The sequence below is a fragment of the Myxocyprinus asiaticus genome, chromosome 24 (genome assembly GCF_019703515.2).
Source record: "Myxocyprinus asiaticus isolate MX2 ecotype Aquarium Trade chromosome 24, UBuf_Myxa_2, whole genome shotgun sequence".
NCBI lineage: Eukaryota > Metazoa > Chordata > Actinopteri > Cypriniformes > Catostomidae > Myxocyprinus > Myxocyprinus asiaticus.
This window is the reverse complement of record NC_059367.1, coordinates 26,048,700-26,059,884: the sequence shown is the minus strand read 5'-3', so window position 1 is coordinate 26,059,884 and position 11,185 is coordinate 26,048,700. Positions and strand designations below refer to the sequence as shown.

At 38.1% G+C, this 11,185-nt stretch overlaps 1 pseudogene; it reads right to left on the bottom strand.

Annotated features, from left to right (window-relative positions):
* Nucleotides 1-2,312: 2,312 nt before the first annotated feature.
* Nucleotides 2,313-9,343, bottom strand: LOC127415002 (selenoprotein Pa-like; annotated as a pseudogene).
* Nucleotides 9,344-11,185: the final 1,842 nt, after the last annotated feature.

Here is an 11,185-nt window from a genome sequence, read left to right as displayed (position 1 = left end):
CTTGGTCTTGCTACAAATGTTTCAGGGTCAAATCACTATGCGCCATAACGGAGGGAAGGTTAGAACGATTCTAAGGGCCCAGGTGAACCCCTGAGTCTTTTCCTGCATGATTTTGTAATAAATGGCCACTTTGCACTGCTCTTACTTAATGATAAAAGATGGTCTAGTATGTGGGGTCCCCCTCAAGACGTTCAGTGGTTTATCTTGAAAGCCCTTTTTAGGATAAATGCGCTTCCCATTTGTACAGTGCAGCACAACTCAAACCAAACTTGACTGGATCGTGTGGAGCCCTCAACAGTGCAGCGCAGACCACAAAAATGGAATTATACAGATAATTTTTGACTTTAAAGCACTATGGAGAATGTCAAACATCTCATGAGGCCAGACAGACCCGACATTCTAAACAGCACTAACGAGAAAAAAAAACAAACAAACAAACAAAAACATAGTGTGTGCCATTGCTGTTGCATCACTAACTTAGTAATAGGTATGATTTGAAAGAAATGCTATTTAAATTAAAAATATAATAGGGGAAGGAGGTCTACTTAGTTTTTATTATAACAAAGCAGTTTTTATTGTAGATTCTAAATGCGTTTAGGCTACTTTTTTTTTTTTTTTTTTAAACATATTTGTTTCATAGACACCATGGTTATATCGACCTACTCAGTGATGAGCCATCCATGGTCCAACCTGTGGTAATTCTTATAAAATTAAAAAGAAAAATCAGGGGCTTTAAGGCCTGGACCTCTTTGAAAGATGGACCAAGCTATCAGTTTTTCACCTGTATAAAATCTGTTCTATTCTAATGCTCTTGTAAGGTGGGAAATCTGGTTTTGATTGCCTTCAGATATTCCAAGAGATGACTTTTGTTTTGAACATCTAAGAATGTATAGGCCTTTGTTCATATATTGTATAGTTGTTCCTATTAAATGCATTAAGTTTTAAATTTTCAAACTCAAATTACTTTTTAGTGTCTCTTATTGAATGTGCAATCATGATTATGTTCACATTTATCAATAATGATAATTTTTGGTAAATATATATATATATATATATTACGGGTTGCTGTAAGTTAAAGGGCCCAGAGTGCAAAGTTGTCAGGGGCCTAAATATACTAATGGTGCCCCTGCTTCTCACAGTTGTTAAACACAACAGTAGCAAAATAGCACCCTCGGCTAACATCTGTTATGAATCTGAATATGACATTAAACCTGAGTATTCTGCTTCAACTGCTACACTATGAGAACTCTTCATTCTTAGATCAAAAAATGTGTCCTCGGCCCGTGGTCACATTTTAGTTTGATGTTGTTTACACAGTATAGTGCTGTCACAGATATATAGTGCTGTGAGATGTCTCAGGACACTTGTTTCAGTGATATTTTCAAGGACAATTACATTTTTCTGCATAACATTCCATAAAAATATCACTAACAGCCCCTTTAAGTAGTGTTACTGAATAAGCTCCATTTAGACTGTTTCTTTCCTAACTAATGATGGCAACTTTACTAATGAATCTAACAAAGTGGAAAAATCAGGCAGTTTAAATTTGGGTGAGCTGATTTAGATGTAAGATTCAGTATTCAAAGAACCATCTTGGCATTGCTATTATTATAAATAATATTCGGAACATTCGTACGTTAGCCTATTTGACCCTTAGGTGTTGAATGTCAGCTATTAAAAAGGCAAATATCTCCCTCTTCATTTCCTTTCTCGCTTTCTGCCTAGAGGCAAGATAATTTGTGGGTCTAACTGGATTACACAGCAGACAGTTCCTGCGTCCAGGTCTGGGAGGAAAATGTTAGGGGGTCTCTTAAAGGGAGAGCAACGTGGACTAAAGATGAATAAAAGCACGTTTGCCATCTGTCGGTGAGTTTCAGAATGACAAGTGTCTTAAAATGCAAATTTGTTCGTTGTGAACTTAATCAAATCGAACAGGCGATTTTCAAAACATATTATTAATCGATTTAAATACATTGATAATTTATTTTTATTCAGTAAATATTTTAATTCTGAAATATATGAATAATATATTTGCATGTATCAAATTTATTTTAATCATAAAATATATAAATAATATATTGAAATTTATTAAATGTATTTAAAATTATTAAATACATAATTATCAAATATAACATTTATTTAAATGATAAAAAATAAGAAAATCCATTTAAATATTCATAATCTATATTATATTATATCAAATTTAATGGTCATCTTAAGTATCATTTGAGTTTAAATTCAAAAGCCAAGTGTCTGGTCCACATATGTTAGGTACAGTGTCTAAGTCAGTGAGTAAAAAAGACATTTGAAAGTAAAAACATTAAATTATTTTATTAATAAGTAACATGTCTTTCTCAATGCACAACATCATACATTTTTCATACAGTTTCTCAGGTTGTCCAGTTTATCAGAGGTTTTCCAGGAGACCTTCATTAAGTATGTAAAATGTTTCAAACAATCCTAAACAAGCTGACCTAACCTTTTCCAATTACTCCCTTTGAGAGACATGGATACAAATTCCTCTCTAATAAATGTGCAGTACACTTACAAGTTTTTTACATTTCCCTAGGATGTAATAACGTCAGATTTTGTAATATTGACCACTACATTTACAATCCCATATCCTTTTCAATGTCTGTGTTAGTAACTAGAATGAAGATAAAACAGATGTAGATTCTAGAGTATTACATTAGTCTTTAATAATGTATTTAAACAGTGTTTGGTCCTCAAGAAGATACCTTCATGGTCAGAATCTCTCTGACTACTTTCACATCTCATATCATATCTCATACCACCATCTTTTCTTTTTATACAGAATTAATTAATTCAGAAAAGGCACTTGATTTTAATACCCCATTCTTTCATATAGGAGCTTAGATTGGGTTTAGCATGGGTTACAGGATGTTACATGACTTTTGCCTCTTTTCTGTGTGGCATAACATCAGACAAGCACCACTAGTTCATAGTTTATGCACATGTCTTCATAAAAGCTACATAAATCATACAGAGGTGAAATGACATTAACATGACTGAACCTAACACCCTCAGAAGGAAACAGACACTGAACCACCTTTATGTTGTTCCAAGCTTGACTTTCTTCAGTGGAACACAAAAGAAGATATTAGGCAGAATAATAGTCTTAGTCACCATTCACTTTCATTGTATTCAAAATAAGGATGCAATGAAAGTTAAATGGTAATTGAGACTAACATACTACTTCTCCCGTTTTGTGTTTCACAGAAGAAAAGATAATGCCAAACCTGTTTGGAACAACATGACGGTAAGTAAATGATGACAGAATATTCATTTTTGGGAACAATGTCCCTTTAAGAGCCAATTTGAGAATCTGAATGAAATGTCAAGGTCCAGTTCTGCCACACTCTGAAGTGTAAATACTAGTTGGTAAGCACAATTGAGAGCACTGAGCAGTAGTGCTGGGCTCACGGATGTTTGCATTAGGCTGTAAACGATCAGACAATGTTGTAACAGACTGTTGTCCCTGCTTACTTCTCTTGTCACATTCAGCTTGTGACCTCTGCTGGTCAGTCTCAGATTGCCTGCAAGTGCTGTCAGTCACTTGAGGGAGTGGGACGTCATTGTCAGGTCTCCCTGATATTGTTGTCCTCCCCTGACAGGCCCTGTCAGCGTCAGGAGGCTGGAAGCTCTTCCTGACACTGTCAGAGGCCGGCCAGACGTCCATTGTCCTCCCCAGGAAACAAATGTCGTCAGTGTCAGCTGTACTGGACTTTTCACCTAGAGCGCTTAGCTCAAGGCTGCTTCATGACAGGTGGCTCATTGTGGGCTATCTGACCAAATTCCACTTGGCCCAGGATCTTCTGGCCCTGGTGGACTTGACCAACATCGACCTGTTGCTGACCTTGGTGGTGACTCGCATGGTGGTAGAAGCCATGTCGCCCATGTCCATGATGACCTATGTGGTGACCATGACGGTGGTCATGGACCTCTGTGGACTGGTGACGGTGGTGCTCTTCAGTGTTTCCTCTATTTTCTGCTGTTGTATGTGGCTCCTTATCGGACTTCACATTTGTGGTTTTGTTGCACTCATCAAGCTGAAATGAACTCTGTAATGACCAGAGAATCAAAATAATGTAAAGCTTAATTATATAAATTATTACAGTCTAAACCAGTCCTTAAAGCTGAAGTGTGTAATTTCTGTGCCTTTTATGCTGCCTTCATGTGTTTTTTGGGGCTTCAAAGGTCTGGTCACCATTCATTTGCATTGTAAGGACCTACAGAGCTGAAATATTCTTTTCAAAATCTTCGTTTGTGTTCAGCAGAAGAAAGAAAGTCACACATATAGGATGGCATGAAAGTGAGTAACTGATGAGAGAATTTTCAATTTTGGGTGAACTCTCCATTTAAGCTACAATAGAAGAAAATATTTTAATATTGAAATAATTACACACGTCAACTTTAACGAACATTCTGAATTATGAGATGTGTAATTACAGTAATTCCACCTATTTCCAAAAGTTTAAGATTATCAACTACTCCATGTGTTTACCTCAATGTGGCACTCTCCACAAGTACCATTACAATACGTTTGTCTTATAGACTCCTCCACATATGGGTTGGTCAGGATGGTGTAGGGAAGGGATAAATGGTAAGTGAGTCGGCCACACCTATCAGAAAAGGGTATTTAGTGACATATTGAATAAATAATATAATGATTTTGTAGTAGGTGAGCCGAACCTGTCATAGATCAAAATGTCATCTTTCTCAGCATTTACTGCCTGCCAGACATCAGGCTGGTTAAGGTCTTGGGCATAGAGGGTGATATCTGCTGACAGCCTTTCCTTGAGCAAGTGGTGGAGCCGTTGGGACCTTTCCTCTCGGTTGTTTACCACCATGTAGGTTATATTTACATAACCTTGGTTCTCCAACTTCAGGAGCAAACCATCAAGCCTTGAAGAACATTCAACGAGTATTAGATCATTACTCCATGTGTAAACAGAACAGAAAGAACACAAATGTGACCTGATAAGAGTTTGAAAAACAAGGTCATGTCTTTTAAAGTGGAAGAAAGTTTTATTTATTTTTTTAATTGTTTTTCATTGCTATGTTTTAACTTTATTGTAAATAGTGTGCATCCACTGATAGAGATCAGTTTGACCGATATTTTAACTGATTTTCACACTTTTCTACTTTTCTGTTAACAGTTATTGGGTAATCGGTTATTGGTTCCTTAACATCGGGTATACTGATAAATTGAAATATTACTTAAATAAAATGTATATAAACAAAAATTTTGGATAACAATATAAAGTAATTGGTAACATTTTAAAATAAGGTTTCATTTGTTACCATTAGTTAATAACATTAGTTAACATGAAATAACAATGAACAATAATTTTACAGCAGTCTTAGTTAATGTTAATTTGAACATATGCTAATACATTTTAAAATCAAAAGTTGTATATGTTAACATTAGTTAATGCACTATGAATTAACATGAACTAACAATGAACAATTGTATTTTTATTAACTAATAGATTAATTTACATTTATGCAACTTACAGTGCACTTATTACAGGGACAATCCCCCTGGAGCAACCTGGAGTTAAATGCCTTGCTCAAGGACACAATGGTGGTAGCCGTGAGGATCAAACCAGCAACTTTCTGATTACCAGTTATGTGCTTTAGTCCACTACGCCACCACCACTACATATGTAACAATGCTGGCAATGACGAAGACGATGACGATGGAGTAAAGATGAGCCCAAGTGCAATTTTATTAATAAACGTGAAATCCAATAACCCTAAATATAAACGAGATAAACAAGATAACGAGACAATAAACCAATGAAAACAAGACACATGAACATGGAGGGAAAACATGAAATCACATGACAAGGGAACCATATGACATGAAACAGGAACTAAACTTTCAAAATAAAAGACATGAAATACATGAACACACACATTAAATATTACATATTCCCCCCACTAGGGGTGGCTCCAAATGCCCCAAAACATGAACGAACACATAAAACATGACATAGTTCCAAAGTTCTGTAGGGAGCTGGGGGGGGGGTCTTGAGGCATGGGACGTGGCCTAGTGAGACAGGACGTGGGGCATGGGACTAGGGCAGAGCCAACGGAAGGTGGGGCCCTGAGAGGTTCGAGGGGTGGAGCTGTGGAGCTGTGGAAAGCAGAGCGTGAGAGACTTGAAGGGTGACACTATGGAACTTGGTGCCCGGAAAGTAGCCGAAGACTCGAAGGGCCAGGGTGGAGCCTATGGCAGGGAGGACCAAGGCGGTGCTAGAGGCTTGGAGGAGCAAGGCAGAGCTGGGGGATCGGAAGACAGAGGCGGAGCCGGTGGGACTGAGGACCAAGGCGGAGCCATAGGGAAGGAGGTCCCTGGTGGAGCTGATGGATTGGAGGGACGAGGCGCAGCCAGGGGATCGGAGAGCCAAGGCGGAGCCAGGTGACCGACAGACCAAGGAGGAGCCGGAGGAACAAGGGACCCTGGCAAAGCCGACAGGCTGAAGGACCACAGTGGAGCCAAGGGAACGCAGAGCTGAGGCAATGTCGAGGGACCGACAAGCCAAGGTGGAGTCCAGGGCTCGGAGGGTCCAGGTGGGGTCGGAGGGTTGAAAGTTCCCCTTACATACTCAGGTGGGTACAAGGGCGGGAACCATCTCCAGGTTCAACTGCTCAGATGTGGCCATGACATGGCGTGGAACAGAATCAGGCGTGGCTGTGACGTGGCATGGTGCAGGCTTAGGCGTGGCTGTGACGTGGCATGGAGTAAGCTCAGGCGTGGCTGTGACGTGGCATGGAGCAGGCTCAGGCATGGCTGTGACGTGGCATGGTGCAGACTCAGGCGTGGCTGTGACATGGCATGGTGCAGAATCAGGCGTGGCTGTGACGTGGCATGGAGCAGACTCAGGCGTGGCTGTGACGTGGCATGGAGCAGGCTCAGGCGTGGCTGTGACGTGGCATGGAGCAGGCTCAGGTGTGGCTGTCACGTGGCATGGAGCAGGCTCAGGCATGGCTGTGACATGGCATGGACCATGATGAGGAACTCTGGCTCGGAGGCCATGACGTGGACCTCTGGCTCGGCGGCCATGATGTGGACCTCTGGCTCGGCGGCCATGTCGTGGACCTCTGGCTCGGCATCCGCTCCCCCACAGTGAACGTAGAACCAGTGATCTGCAGGGCAAGGTCGATATACTGAGCGAGGCTGAGGGAAATGCGACCGCCAGGCATCGAAGTGGAGATTGGCTCACTCAATCCAAAACGGAAAATGTCTTTGAGGGCGACCTCATTAAAGTCCACCTGGCAGGCCAGATCGCAGAAGTCCTCTACATAATCCTCCAGGGGACAATTCCCCTGACGTAGGCATATGAGTTGAATTGCTGGGTTCATTGATTGGTCAGGTATTCTGTAACGATGCCGGCAATAACGAAGATGATGACAATGGAGTAAAGATGAGCCCAAGTGCAATTTTATTAACAAACGTGAAATCCAATAACCCTAAATATAAACGAGATAAACAAGATAACGAGACAATAAACCAATGAAAACAAGACACATGAACATGGAGAGAATACATGAAATCACATGACAAGGGAACCACATGACATGAAACAGGAACTAAACTTTCAAAATAAAAGACATGAAATACATGAACACACACATTAAACATTACAAATAAATGCTGTAAACAATATATTCATTGTTTGTTCATGATACCTAATGCATTAACTAATATTAATGAATGAAACCTTATTGTAAAGTGTTACTAAGTAAGGATATAATTACAGTATGATAATGATTATTATTGTTAAACAAATATTCATAATGCATGTTTTTATTGCTGTAGTCTAATGATTATTTTGTTATCATTGTAAAAAAAAAAATAAAAAAAAGAGAGAGAAAAAGATAAATAAAACAATAATCAAAAATCAGTTGTATATATCGGTTATCGGACACTTAATCATTAAAATAATCGGTATCGTATCAGCGACTCACTTTGATGCCTGCTCCAAGCAGAACAATCAGCTGGCCTGGAGGAAAGCTACCACTGTTACACGTCCAAGGGCATCCTTCATGGGCTCTGCCTCTCCGATCCTCCACACAGGGGGAAGCTTACAGCGGGAAACGTCTGTCTCGCTCTCTGCACTGCAGCCCGCTAGCAGACAGAGAGCCAGAGTAAGGCTAAGTGCCTTCCACATGGCTCCAAACAACAAACCCACTCAACTAAATACAAAGATGAACAGATTTTCTGCAAGATATACACTGAAATTTTTTATTTTTTGTAGTGTTCACTGGAGCAGTCATTCAACTTCAAATACTTAAAATGCTAATACAATTCCAACCTGACAAATCACAAAATATTTTTTAATTCAATAATTAAAAAAGTCACAAATATATAAAAAATAAGATACTGATATTTCATTCATTTTAATTTTATTTACATTGCATTTTCCCAATATTGTTCGAAACTATTTTATAGAGGGTATTAACTTAATACACTGTAAACCCTTAAGTTGTCATTACTGGAAATATCAAGTTGTCTTAAGAACTACTTGAAATGTCAGGTTTTGGGCTCATAACTGAAATATTTAAGTTCAGTGAACTTATTTATCTGAAAAATCCATAGACTTATGATTTTAAATGTTACTAACTCAAACTTTTGAGTACAAATTTGAGGCTATGGGGAATACCTATAACGCTTTGCACCTGAATTATTTCATTAAATTTCCTTGATCAAAGGGAAGTTATGGGGGCATTTAAATAGTTGTAATTAAGAATTTACAAGAAAATACAGTGCATTCAGCAATTATAGAACAAACCATATAATCCTTATAAATATTAGCCATTTGATAATCATGAAACTAAAATTATAGTCATTATGGATGTAGCCAGTTATGTAATTAAGTAATACTGCAGTAAACCAGATTTCTTGATAGTCAGTCAAAGCTCGTCTTGACTGGAGTCTGGAACAAAGTCTATACAGTCCGTTCAGATATGAATGGAGGGAGGATGTTGCAAATTAAGGACTTTAGGAAAGTGGCATTCATTAATAATTTGGATTTTGACTGAGCCAAACTGATGTGCCCAAGCTGATTTTATATAGTGCATTAATAACTACATTAAGACATCCCAAAAGATCAAAACTTTAATCGTATTTAAGAAAACACCCATTTATCAAAATAAATGCATAGAAGATGTTGTTTTACAAACTAGCTGAGCAGGACAAAAAGTTTATGAGATTTTTTTAGGAGTGCACTTACTTGCTTTACTTTAGAGTCTTCAGCAGCGATTCTTTCTGAACTGGATCTGGGCAAAAACAACCCACTCCCACACAGCCCCTCCTATTTATACTCCTCTTGTTTTTCCTGACTCAAATCGGGGCAAAGGTCCCTCTGTCCTTATATTTCAAAAACATTAATAGCTCACATATTCACCCCAGGAGAAACACATATCAGCAGCAGTGCTGTAAAAAATTGCCTTGTAAAATAACAGCAAAGTGCTGGCAGCAGGGGTGCCAGCTCTTAACTGTTTTACTACAATGGTTTTTACGTTTTTGAATAAATTTTTTTGCTGTTATAAAAAATCAGTAGATTACTGTAAATGAAAAAATACATATATTTAGCTGGCAGCAGGGGTGCCAGCTCCTTACTGTTGTTTTACAGTGATTGTGCTGTTTTTAATTTACAGTTTCTTGCTGTAAATCTCCAACACGGTAAAAAATTGTAAAGAATTGTAAAAAACAAAAAAACAAACAAAAAAAAAAATATATATAGTAACATACTGGTATCGGGGTGCCAGCACCATACTGTGTTTCTGCGGAGTTTGTACTGTTTTTACATTGACAGCATCTTGCTGTATTTTTCACTACACAGTTAAATACTGTAAATGTTAAAAACACAGTATAGAGCTGGCAGCAGGGTTGACAGCTGTTTACTGGTTTTATGAAGTATCAATACCGTTTTTTTGTTTGCATATTCTTACTGTGATTTCAAAATACAGTAAAATACCGTAACTTTCAAGATTTTACAACAAACAAAAAACACTCCCCAGATTAAAAATTACTATTAACATGACATGACACAGTTTGTATTGACTTGAATACGTTTTTATTTAAAACATTCTTTTATTTATTTCACATATTTGAGAAAATTTGGTTGTCAACAAATAGTCTTCTATAGTCTAAACAGAGAGTTTTGCCATATTACATTCAACTGAAAAACTCACATTAGATATCAAAATTTCAGCATCAAAAATTACAATAAAATGGCAGCATTACAAACTGAAATAAAATTCAAGAAAAAATGTTCACATAAATCAGCTAAAAACAAATTAAGCAAAAACAAGACTTGCCCTTTAAGTCACCATGACAGTCACAATGAATGCATGAGAGTTTGTGTCAAAAGATTGCGAGAATTGGAGTGACTACATGTTTGACTATAGGTGACAATGTAAGAGTGTGTGTGTGTGTGTGTGTGTGTGTGTGTGAGTGAGTGTGTGTGTGTGAGAGAGAGAATGTGAACTTATTGCTGACTTCTCTAAATTAAACTCCATTCAAAGTCTATGAGTTTCTTCAATAGGGTGGAGACATGGGGATTGACTGTGACAGTCTTCTTTAGGACCATTTTCCCAGTCCTCTCTGAAACCACTTTGGCCCAGCTAGTTTTAGACCTCCTTTCTGTGTTTATACCTATAAAGTGTCTATATTGTATAAACATCATTGTTAGATTAGAGTTTAAGCAAAATAATGGATAAAGCTGATACGTATAATTTTTGGATGTTAAAATACATCATTTTTGCAATTTTGTTTGGTAACACTAGTGTCGCAGAAATGATACACTTCAGCATTAATTCATTTTTTAATGATATGTGCTTGAGTGCCAAATGAAAGTTGAAGTGGAGGTAAATAGGAAATGTCTTACCTCTGAATGAATTCCAGTGTACAGCATGCCTCCTCCTGGTACTGTACATTGAAAATGTAGTACACTGAAAACAGCAGCAAGGCCTGTCAAAAATGTAGGTTGGATGCTCTCACAAATGACCTGCCCCTCAAAGCTGATCATCCAACACTCAATGCAGAACTGATCTGGTCTACCTGAAACCTTAAACGATATATCTTAGAAAACATAATTTTGTGGTAACCTAAGTGAATTACCCTGCTGAATACTGTTGAATAGGCAACACA